The 12,845-nt window shown below is 38.3% G+C and overlaps 1 protein-coding gene and 1 pseudogene across 1 annotated transcript in view; both read left to right on the top strand.

Moving 5' to 3' along the window:
* The window catches only part of LOC102848028, a 24,431-nt pseudogene extending 12,305 nt beyond the window's left edge, over positions 1 to 12,126 (top strand).
* PCSK5 (proprotein convertase subtilisin/kexin type 5) overlaps positions 1 to 12,845 on the top strand; it is a 413,061-nt gene that overhangs the window by 148,958 nt on the left and 251,258 nt on the right. The window lies entirely within an intron of this gene.

Below are 12,845 nucleotides of genomic sequence, written 5' to 3'. Positions count from 1 at the left end.
CGAGTTCTTCCCTTTTTATTCTCCAATTCCAGCTCTCTGCACATTCCATTATAATACTTTGTCTTCTTAAGCTGTCCTTTGAAATCATCTGTTCAGCTTTTTTATGTTGGCATATTTCCCCTTTGTTTTGGCTTCTCAGTGATCTCCTATAATTTTTAGAGTCTCTTCAGACATCCATTTTGGTTTTTTCTTTCTCCTGTGTCTTTGTAATGACCTTTTATTTTCCTCATGGATCTTAATCTATGCCAGGAAATTTGGAGGACAGGTGTCTGGCAAATGGATTGGAAGAAATCTCCATTTGTTCTCATTCCCAAAGAAAGGTGATCTAACAGAATGTGGAAACTATTGAAAAATATTATTAATATCACATGCAAGCTAATCATTAAAAAACAGCTAGAACAGTACATAGATAGGGAGCTGCCAGAAGTTCAAGCAGGATTTAGAAGAGGTTGTCACACTAGGGATATATATCCTTGTTGATGTCAGTTGGATCCTGGCTGAATACCAGAAGAATGTCTATTTGTGCTTCATTGACTATGCAGAGGCATTTGACTGTATGGATCATAACTAGTTATAGCCATAATTGAGAAGAATGGGAATCCCAGAAGACTTACTTGTGCTTATCGAAAACGTATACCTACACCGGCAGGCCATTGTGTGAACAGAGTAAGGGAACACTATAGGGTTTGAAATAAAGAAGGGAGTGCACCAGGGTTGTATTCTCTTTCCATACCTATTCAGTCTTAATGCTGAGCAAAGTATTCGAGAACCTAGACCTATGGAGAGGAATTGTGACATCAGAGTTGGAGGGAGACAAATCAATAACTTATATTATACAAATTACACAACCTTACTAGAAAGTAAGGAGAACTTGAAGCACTTGTTGCAGAAGATCATAGAACAAAGCCTTTGGTATAGATTGCATCTCAATGTCAATAGGCAGCATCATGATGGAGAAAGACTGAAACTCAACATAATCATCTTATATGGAACCACAATTAACACCTTTGGTACCAGCAGTTAGGAAATTAGGAGATGTATTGTACTGCAAACTCTGGTGGCCTAGTGATAAGAATCTGCATTGTAATCCCTAAGGCAGGGATTGAGGCAACCAGCTGTTCCAAGAGAGAAGGATGAGCAGTCTTCTCCTGTGTGATTAACAGCCTCTGAAAACCCTCTGGAGGGTCAGCTATGCGTCAGTTCTGACTTGATCATACACAAATGCAATAATTGTACTGGGAAAGTTTACAGTTAGAGACTTCTCCAAATTATTGCGGCTTAATGGTGTCAATTTTGAGGACCATGGTGCATCTGATTCAGGTCAGGGTCTTTTCAATCACTTGTTGATGCTTTTGAACTGTGGTGTTGGAGAACATTCCATGGGCTGCCAATAAAACCCAAATACATCTTAGAGAGGGTGCAGCCAGAGTGTTCTTTGGAAGCAAGGATGATGAAATTTTGCCTCACATACTTCAGGCATATTCCTAGCAGGGGCTGTTTTGGAGGGATGCAGGATACTCACGAAGTTAGAGAGTTGTCAAAGAAGACCCTCTCTCAGGTGAATTGACATGGTAACTGGTGCAGTGGCCTCTAATGTGTCAGAAAGTGTGAATATGGCACAGGATAGGACAGGGTACAGATCTGTTGTTCATAGTGTTGGTTTGGACCATACTCTACTTGATGGCACCTAACAACAATGATTTTTTAAAAATATTATGTAACGGAATACTGTATGGGAGACTCTAGAGAGCATTATGCTGAGTGAACTATCTCAGTCCCGTAAGGACAAATACTGCTAAAGACCAATATTGTGAAAATAGGATAACTTAATATGGTGCATATAAATGTGCAGAAGGGGAAGGGGAAAGGAGGATGGGAATGAAAAAAGAGGAAGGACAGAAATTAGGAGGATAGCAGACCTTAAGTGTTCAGATGGGAAATTGGAGGAATAGGAAAGATTCAGTGGAGACTTAAACATGAGGTAAACTAGGCATAGATGAATGATAATTATATAAAAACACTGTATATAAATCATTGAATAAAACACAATGTCCATAAATGTAACACAATGTAAATAAAAGATTATATGAAACATAAGTGTATATGACTTACTGTAAGCAAGCCATTAAAATTTTAGAAGAACAAATATCCAAACACACCTAATCTCAGAGATAGTAGTATATTCCTCTCTAGCCCTGTCACATGAATCACATGCCCTTCACCCAGCATGGGGAGAAGAGTTTAGCCAATGACTCAGTTTTAATCAAGAGGACATCTGCTGAGGAATTTCCTTTTCTTTTGAGGGTAGAGCTTTTTATGACTTCTTTCTGCTTGAGATAGTGATAAGGCTTATAATGTAGGGAGCCGTGGCAATTATCTTACAACCCACACACAGGCACTTTCAAATGTCAGAGGACCAGTAATAGCAAGCATCACCTCAATCTTCTCACATCTCATTGTCTTCAAGTTGGAATAAACTCAGAGCTGACCTTCCAGCAGGTTGTTGGTGTCTGTAAGTCCCAAGGAAGGAGATTGGCCATCACTCTCCCATGTGGGACCCCTTGTGAACTCCAGAGTTCACCAGTAATGTTGTGCATTAGCAGTGCAATTCATTAGGGAATATGTCACCAGTTGCTGTTGTCAAGTGCCAGTCAGTTATGACTCCTAATTCCACCATGAACAGTGGATCTGAGCCCTGCCCTCTCCAGAACCATCCTCGTTATCTCTGACATACTCAGGCCCATGATTACAATCACTGTATCAATCCACCTGAGATGTTGAGGGACTACAGCATCTGAGAAAGAAGTAAGGATCGAAGAACGTCATTACACCTACAACCAGGAGAAGATAAAATAGATGAATGGGACCCTCTAAATATCAAATCCCTATGCACATCCAAAAACTTCTTCAACAGAAAAAAAAACAAACACAAGACAGGGTAAAAAGGGAAGCCACAGAATGGGGAAAAAAGTATTTGGTAATGACATGTCAGATAAAGGACTTATATCTAGAATTTATCAAATACTTGAGCACCACCACAAGATAAAGGTAAATAGTCCAATTGAAAAATGGGCACAGGATATTAACAGACACTTCAGCTAAAAAGCACATGAAGAAATGTTCAAAACCCCTAGCTCTAAGAGAGATGCAAATCAATACAACTATGAGATATCATCTCACCCCAGTAGGAATAGCAAAATTCAACAGAGCAGCAGACAGATAATGCTGGTGAGGTTGTGGAGAAACTGGGACCCTTATTCACTATTGGTGGGAGTATAAAATGGTGCAGCCACTGTGGAAGGCAGTATGGCGCTTTCTCCAAAAGTTGCAAATAGAGGTACCATTTGACCCAGCAATTCCACTACTGGGAATATATCCCAAAGAGACCATAACTGACATCCAAGCAGATATATGCACACCCATGTTTATTGAGGCTTTGTTCACAATAGCAAGGAGTTGGAAACAACCTAAGTGCCCATCAACAACGAATGGATAGAGAAGCTGTGGTATAGTCACACAATGGGATACTATGCTACATTGAAAAACAAGGAACTCATGCAATATTATTCAAAATGGGTGACCCTGGAGGACATTATGCTGAGTAAAGCATCTAAGTCACAAAAGGACAAATACTGCATGGTGACACTGTTGTAAAACAGGACTGACCTTGGGGTTCAGGGGAGACTGAGAAAGATGGGTTCAGTAATGTATACTACATTGAAACAGATGAGGGAGAAAACTATTTAAAAGGAATATGTGATTAGGTATTATTGTCAGTACAGGAGTCCAGAGCGAAGGCTGCATAGTGGAGTGGACCTGGGGGGAGGGGTTGTAAAACAAGGAAAGATTTTTTCTTTTACTTTTCCTAGAGGGGAGTGTATTGGGAGTGAGGGTTGGGAGGGGAGAAAAGTGCAACAATGAATGAATGGAAATCCAAAGTCTCTGTAAATTTTCCTTGACATCAGTAATAATAATAAAAGGATGTCTTTTCAGATTGTGGTTAGTTGAGCTTTCTTTTCCTTGCAGCTGAAAGTATTCTAAAGTGATACACCCTCCTTACTTTATGACTTGGAGGGTGAAATTAGGGATAATATTTTTAAAGGAAGTTGTATTTTCTGTTTGTTTTTGTTGCAGTCATCTGGTGATTTCACACTTTGTTGCTTGCTCTGTTTTTCCTGTCTCTACTAAAAAAATAAGGTATTATAGAATGAAACTGAAAGAAGCAGGTTTTTCTACCATTCCAATTGCTCTATTGTCAGTCTCTTGAGCTCTTATCCAACAACTTCCTCTAATTTGAGGCCTACAGGTGACTGAGTCTCAAGGGAAATGTGCTGTTAACCTGAAGACCACATGTGCCTCTCCTGGTTCACATCCACCAGTGGCTCAGTGGGAGAAAGATAGGCAATCTCTCTACATTTCCAGTATCAGAACCCCAGTAGAGGGTTAGCTATGTATGAGTCAGTTCCAAATTAATGACCATGACTTTAAAAATTTTATCCTAAATCACTCCTCCACTCCCACCCTTCTGCCCCCTTTGACTTCCTGTTTTAATAGTTATCCTTCCGTTTTTACAATAATGACCTAAAGCAGTATTTGTCCTTATAAGACTGTGTTAGTTCACTCAGCATAATGCCCTCCAGCCTCTTCCAAGTTATGTAGTATTTTTCAAAATCATTGCTCTTGCGTGCTACATAGTATTGTGTGAATGTACCACAAATTTTCAATCCATTCGGATTTCATGTTTTCATGTTCTTCTGATGGTGAATAAATAACACTCCTGTGAACATTGGTGTACAAATCTCTGTTTTTGTCTCAGTTATAATTTCCTTGGGGTAAATTCTTAGTAGTGGAATAGCTGGATCATATGGAGGTCCTGTGTTCAACTTTTGGAGGACATGTCAAACTGTATTCTAGAGTGGGTGCACAATTTTACAATCCCACCAGCAGTGTATGAGAGTTCCCATCTCTCCACATCCTTGCCAACATAGGGTGAAATCACAGGGTTGCACTGTTTGGTGAGTGGAGGGAGGAGGGGTCAAGAAAAGGGAAAGGGGGGAGCTCTGGTGGCCTAGTGGCAAGTAGCTGCATTGCAATCCCAGAGGTGCATGGTTCAAATCCACCAGATGCTCTGCTGGAGAAGGAGGGACAATGTGCTCCTGTACCAGTCAGACCATATTTGATGATACATACACAAAAAATAATAAAATAATTTAAAAAAAGAAAGAAAAGGGAAAGGATCCGGATGAAAGGGTAATGATGGGCAAAATCCAATGATGATTAATTTTATGAAACATGATGCATGAGAATGATTGTATGACACACAGTGTGAAGGAAGAATAGTGTGAAAGTCAGAGTATACTGAACTTTGTTGGTTTTTTAAAATTTTAATGAAAGTTTACAGAAACTTTGGATTTCCATTCATTCATTGTTGCATTCTTTCATTGTTATAAAATTCGCCCATGGCCCAGTCCACTCCACTATGCAGCTTTCATTCTGGACTCTTGTCATGACAATAATACCTACCCATATATTCCTCCTAGACAGTTTTCTCCCTCATCTATTTCAATGCAGTATACATTATTAATTTCCTCTTTTCTTAGTTTTCCCCCAACTCTGATGCCAGTCCCACTTTACTGCAGCGGCACTCTGCAGTATTTGTCCTTTTAAGACTGAGATATTTCTTTCAACATAATGTCCTCCAGGGTCACCCATTTTGTATACTATTTCATGAGTTCCTTGTTTTTTAATGCAGTGTAATATTGTGCAGTATAAATATACCACAATTTCTCTATCCATTCATTTGTTAATGGACACTTGGTTTGTTTCTCACTCTTTGCTAATGTGAACAAAGCCACAATAAACATGGGTTTGCGTATATCTGCTTGAGTGGCAGTTCTAGTTTATTTAGGGTATATTCCCAGTAGTGGAATTGCTGGGCCAAATGGTATTTCTATTTCCAAGTTTTTGAGACAGTGCCATACCAGCTTCAGCAATAGTTGCACCATTTTACATTCCCACCAACAGTGAGTAAAGGTTCCAGTTTCTCCACAACCTTGCCAGTCAGTATTTGTTGTTTGTTGCTTTGTTGAATTTTGCTATACTTACTGGGGTGAGGTGATATCTCATAGTTGTTTTGATTTGTATCTCTCTTAGAGCTAAGGATTCTGAACATTTCTTCATGTGTTTGTTCGCCATCTGCGTGTCTTCTTTGGTGAAGTGTCTGTTCATATCCTGTGCCCATTTTGCATTTGGGTTGTTTACCTTTATCTTGTTGTGTATACTAAACTTTGAAAGCAAATCAATTTAAAAAACAGTTTATCCTAAATCAGGTTCAAAACATGCCATAGTTGGATATTAGAATATAGTAGATTACAGTTTCCATTAAGTATCTATGTAAGTAACTTAGAAAACATTTCCTAATTTGATTAGGTAGGAAAGAAAGCAGATGCTTAGAAAGTTGAGTGTGTGTGTGTGTGTGTGTGTGTGTGTGTGTGTGTGTGTGTATGAGAATTGATGCCTTTGAGCTGTGGTACTGGAGAAGAGTATTGAATATACTATGGACTGCTAGGAGAACAAACAGGTTTGTCCTGGAGAAGATGAAGCTGGAATGCTCCTTGGCGTCAAGGATTCTTAAGCTTTCTCTGACATATTTTGGGCATGTTGCAAGGAGAGACTGGTCCTTGGAGAGGGACTTCATGTTTGGCAGAGTAGAGGGGCGGTGCAGGAGAGGAAGACTTTTGATGAGCTGAATGGATTCTGCGACTGGAGTGGTGGGAATGAGTGCGTTTGAGATGGCTAGGTTGGCACAGGATAGAATGGTGTTTAGAGCTCTTGTACACAGGGCCACTATGAGTTGCAAGCAACTTGATGGCACATAACAACAACTATATATACATATACATATACATATACGTATACGTATACGTATACGTATACGTATACGTATACGTATACATACACAATCATTCACACACACACACACTTAGTGAATGTGTCTCTGAAGCTGCAACTCAGTAACTGTGTTTACTTCCTTAGTGAAGGAGGGAGGGAGAATGAGTATTCCAGGATCTGTTTCCAGTTTACCTTAAAATAGCTAGTGTAAGAGTTGTGTTATTATACACAAAGTTCATTGTCCTTAACCTGTAAATGTAGACATGTCATTTTGTAACAATGTATGGCTACTTTGTTGAATTTTTTTTCTTCCCTCTAATAGAAGCATTTCTGCAAGATGCTTTTAAAGGGGGTTACTTGGTTAAATTTTTTAAATGGTTTGACACTTTTTTTATTAATAAGAAAAACATTTGCAATTATGCTGGCCAGAATAGGATAAAAATCACTTTGTTTTCTTGCTCATTATGCTCCAGGGTCTGGAGAGAATCTTGCCTGGTTGAAGAGGCAATCTTCTCTGTCGGTTCCTTTATTGAGTAGCTAATCAGACGTATTATGGAATCTTTCATCTTTTCTGAACCATTTCCGACTGGACACAGTAGAACAAGCTCTAAATATATTACTGGCCTTTTGAAGCAAAACAGTACGAATGTCTCATTTTCCTTGTGAGTGACTGTGTAGATTTTATAGAGCTTCCGTGGACAATGAAAGCAGAGTCTGGTGATAGCAGACTATTCTTTCTTTTTTTTTCCTTGGCCTAGAAGGCACAGTGTTAAAGTAGCCTTTTTAAGTAGCTGTCTGATTTTACCAATTGTCACAAGTAAGACTATTGGCTTTCCACTTTTAATAGAGGTGTTTTTCTGTGGACATACCGCAGTAAGAACATGGATCATACCCTTTATTGCTATGGGGTTCTGCTGGTGCCCTTTCAGTCTGCAGCTTCATGTGTTATGTACTATAAACACCTTTAAAAGTCAAGTGTGTGCATTGAATAAAGGTCATTTAAGTGTGAACAAAATTGTAAAGAACTTCAAAAAGTGTACGCTTACTGATAAGTTCCCTTTAATGTTATCCCCAAAATCTGTGAACAAAATTAAAAATAACTTTAAAAAGTAGACATTTACTGATATATTTTCCTTTAATGTTATTCCAAAAATCTTTGTTTTCTTCATAATGAACAACACAATCCTATACTGTTTTTTCAATATGGATTACTTTTCAATGTCAAGAAAAGCAAAAATTCCCACTGTTGGACTGATAGGCATCATGGTAGAAGGTAAAAAGGTTGAAATTGCCAACGACTTCATCTGACTTGCATCCACAGTCAACACTTGTGGTACTAGCAGTCCGGTGATTATGAGATGTGTAATCAAGGATCTCCCAGAATTATTTAGGAGCAGTGATGTCAGTTTGATGACTATTGTGTACCTGATTCAGGCCAGGGTCTTTAAACACTTGACTTGCCATGGTTTTGAGAGTTCGAAAGTGATTAAAAAATAATTGAGGGCTTTGACCTGTGATGCTGGTTGGAGAAGAATGTGGATTGTCCCCTTTGATTGCCAAAAGAATATACAGATAATGCCAGAATGCTCCTTGGGGACTAAATGGCAAAACTTCATCTCACATAATTTGGGCATGTTGCTAGATGAGGCTGTTCCTTAGACTGTGGTATCTTGCTTGGAAAGGTGGAGAGCTGGTGAATGAGAGGAAGACCCTTAACCAGATGGATTGACACAGACTACAGCAATGGCTCAGGTTTATCTGAAATGATGAAGACAGCACAGGGCAGGACAGGGTTGAGATTTGTTGTTCACAGAATCACTGTGAGTCATGCTTGACTGAACAGCACCTAACAACAGGAACAACATACTGTTTTTTTTATATTAAAATTTTTCTCATTACATTTATCAGCTTAAATATGAATAAATTTCATGAAGCTCAAACCATATGTTTTCTCATTCTGTGATGCAGAGTCTAAAAGGCATATTAATTTGGAAAAATAAAAATTAAGAAAAATAGATGAATGAAATGGTCTGACAGTTCATGAATGTGGAGAAACTGTAATGTAAGTATCATTCTTTTATGTTTATGGAGTAACCATCATATGGAAGGACATCTAATGGTGGTCAGTTTTATAAAACATAATGCATGGGAATGCTCATATGAAACACTGTGAATGAAGAATACTGTGAAACACAATATATATGAACTCTGTAAGCAAACCAATATAAAATTTAAAAAAAAAATAATATTGTAGAAGGAAAATTCAGATTCTGTTGGTCCTAAGAAGAACTTGTAGACAGTCCAACTGGAAAAATATTTATTAGTAACTAAACCTTAAATGTAAGGTTAAAGATTCTCCAGGTGTTCAAATTACAATTTTTTTCTGAATATACTTTCTCAAATTTTGAATAGTTCCTGTTTGCCCTTTAGGAGATAACGTATAATACAATTTTGTTGAGAATTTCCTTAAGTATCACTGTATTTTCAGAGTTGGGTTTTTGTTGTTTAGTTTTGTTTCTAAAGATAATAAGACTTGATACTGGTATTACATCAAGCTTAGAATGAACATTTTCAAGTGGAAGGAAAGATAAGCCCTAACAAAATAAGAATTTTGCCACGCTAATAGTATCTTTCCCTAATTGTAGAGATTGCTTACCACAATTTTTGTATGTTTATTGGAAAAATAAATGTATTTGAGATGGTAATTGTATTAGAGGGCCTGGTGAAACTCTCAGAACCTGCTGAATGTTTATAAAGTCAGTAATCTCACAGATAGAGAAACAAGGTTTAGAAATCTGAAAAGACTCATTTGAAATGCCACTTCCTACCTGTTTATGTTGGATGGAGGAGTGGCATCCATTTCCATAATAGCTTGCCTTCGGAAACCCTATGAACCTGGAGAGAGGGTGAAAGGCACCCAAGCGTTGATGACACTCCTTCATAGGGTCCCTATGAGTTGCCTGCAACTCGACGGCATTTAACAACAGTCTTTTTTATATGTGTAATTCCACACATGAACAATTTAAGAAAAATTATTTCATTGTGATTTTAATAAAAATCTACAGAAAAGTTGGATTTTCATTCATTTTCACACACCCCCACCAGTTACTTTAAAAAATTGCTCATTGTTGCATAATTTCCTCCCTCCCTCCCCAACTCTCCCCCCCCATCCACTTTATGATGCACCTCTTATTCTGGACTGTTGTCATACAAATAATGCCCAATCATATGTTCCTTCCAAACAGTTCTTCCCTTCGTCTGCTCCAATGCAGTGTTCATATTTATCCCCTCTTTTTTAAATTTTCCCCCAAACAGCATTTCAGTCTTGTTTTATAACAGTGGGGTTATGCACTGTTTGACACATGAACGAATTGTGGTTATCTACTTTTTCAGTGTGGCCTTTTTGGTTTATTATTGTTACTGTCTGTCAGTTATGGAAACTCACTGATTATGTCTCAATCCAGATTTCTCCCTTTTGTATGTTGAACTAAAGAAGTGAAGCTTGTGTTCTATTATGAAAGTTCAGATGAGTCTTACTCTTAACAGTTAGGGGACCCTCTGACTATTCTGGACCTCACATGAAATGCATAGCTTCACTGATACATTAGGTTAGATCCTTGGTCTCCCACGTTCCTATTTCCTCTTCTTTCTGTGAATATCTTACCTTTGTTACTTGATCTTAACAGAAAATGTCTTCTGGAAGTATCTAATCCATGTTTAATTTGAAGTGGTGATTTAGAAGAATTTAAGCTTTTTTGTTTTTTGTTTTTTGTTTTTTGTTTTTTTATTTTTGTGTGAGTGTACCGTCAAATCAGATCTGACTGGTACAGGAGGAGATTGTCCCTCCTTTTCCCGGCAGAGCATCTGGTGGATTCGAACCATGTGCCTCTGGGATTGTAGTTGCAGCTCCTTGCCACTAGGCCACCAGAGCTCCCCTAGAATTTAAGCTTTTATTGGCTTGATACATGCTAGCTTACTTATTTCGCCATCTGTCCTTCCACCTAACCATCTTACCCATGTTCCCATTTTGCCACCTTCGCTTATCCATCTAGACGTCAGAAACTGATTATAAGATGGTTGAAGGCTTGGAAGGACCTTGTGTAATTATTTATCCATGATCTTTATTATTTGTTCAACTAAAAATGAATTTTTTCCACCTTGAAAAAGAGCTACTTCCAACATTACGCTTCACATATTTATTGCTATTCTTGAATTTATAAAAAACAGATGCCATGTTATTAAAGAAGGGAACTCTGGTGGCCTAGTGACAAGGAGCTGCACTGCAATCCCGAAGGTACATGGGCAGTCCCCTCCTGTGCGGCTAAGTGCCTGTGAAAACCCTCTGGAGGGCCAGCTGTGGGTCGGGTCTGACTTACAGTACACCACCACCACCACCACCACCACAACCACCACATTATTAAACATGTATTTACGTATTTTCAAATGATGTTCAAATTTCTTTTGTCCTGACAAGGAGCCCTTAAGTAGCACAGTGGTCAAACCTTTTGCCTGCTTACCAGCTGCTTCATGAAAGAATGATGATATAAGTGGCAGAGAAGATGGTGCCAGCGGCTGCTCGGATGGAAGAAGTGGTGGTGGCAGAGGCAGTAGTGGGGCTGGTGGTGGCCCCGGCTTTGGGGCAAGCAGTAACTGCTGCAACTTGTTGGATAAGTGGAAGATTGATGATAAGCTTGTAAAAATTAACAAGTGGGATGGATCAGCTGTGAAAAATTTTTTGGATGACTCTGCCAAAATGGTACTTCTGGAAAAGTACAAGTATGTGGAGAATTTTGGATTTATTGATGGTCACCTCACTATCTGTCCTGTCTCTGTCTCTTTGCCATAGTGGCTTTGATTTGATTATATACACCCCTTTCCAGAGTCAAAGCCTGTTTTGGTTTTGTGTGTCATGTCCTATTTTTTCATGATGGGAATCCTGACCATTTATACCTCATATAAGGAGAAGTACATATTTCTTGTAGCCCACAGGAAAGATCCTACAGGGACGGACTCTGATGATATTTGGCAACTGTCCTCTGGTCTCAAAGGTTTGATGACAAATACACCCGGAAGCTGACCTTCATCAGTGGGAGAATGAAGTAGCAGCGAGAAGCTGAGTTCACCAAATCCATTGCTAAGTTCTAGGACTACAGTGGGACACTGGTCACGAATGCATATGAGCCTGAAATATCCAGGCTTCAGGACAGTCTCACTACAGAAAGAAAAATAAAATAGCCAGTTTTAAAAGGAAAAAAAAATGATGCTATAGTCTGCTTTAGGAAGGATACTTCATATAATCTTAGAAATGCTTGGAAGCTTCACTTTGTCCTAGGGGATTGATTAAAGTTAGAATTGATTTTGTAATAATGGCTGTGGTTTTGGGGTTTGTATCTTTAATATCTCTAGCATTAGAAGAAATTGTGTTCTTTAACTTTTGTTTGAAATTTTCTTCGGAAAATTATTTTTTGTAAAAAATTTACAAAAAATTTTCTTTTTCCAAAACAGTAATTTACTTTGAAAAAATAAAAGTTGTGGGGCATTGGAGTTCTGAAGTGAGTGGCTTATGCTTATTGGAACCATACTGGAGCCTACTTATCTTAAAGAAAGGAAACAATCTTCTATCCTGTTTACTCCCTTCTCCAGCCTTTCTGACCGATAGGAGATGCTTGTAGACTTTCCTGAACTTTATAAACAACAAAATTAAATTTTTGAAAACAATGAGGATTGTTTCATACTAATGTTCCTCATAATTAGTAAATAATGGAGCTCCATTGCCTCTGAAATTAATTTTCATGAACTCCAGCACAGAAATTGTTACTTGGCTTATAGACACTTGTGGAAAACATTTTAATTGAGATCATCTCTAAGCAAACACTATTTAATACTTTACTAGTGACAATATAGGAAAAGAGTTGTTGTTGTTATGTGCTGTCAAGTCGTTTGCGATTCATAGC

This window comes from Elephantulus edwardii, unplaced genomic scaffold (genome assembly GCF_000299155.1).
Source record: "Elephantulus edwardii isolate Elephantulus edwardi_28Jun2011 unplaced genomic scaffold, EleEdw1.0 scaffold00108, whole genome shotgun sequence".
Taxonomy (NCBI): domain Eukaryota; kingdom Metazoa; phylum Chordata; class Mammalia; order Macroscelidea; family Macroscelididae; genus Elephantulus; species Elephantulus edwardii.
The sequence above is the reverse complement of the archived record's forward strand: the minus strand, read 5'-3'. Positions and strand labels throughout refer to the sequence as shown.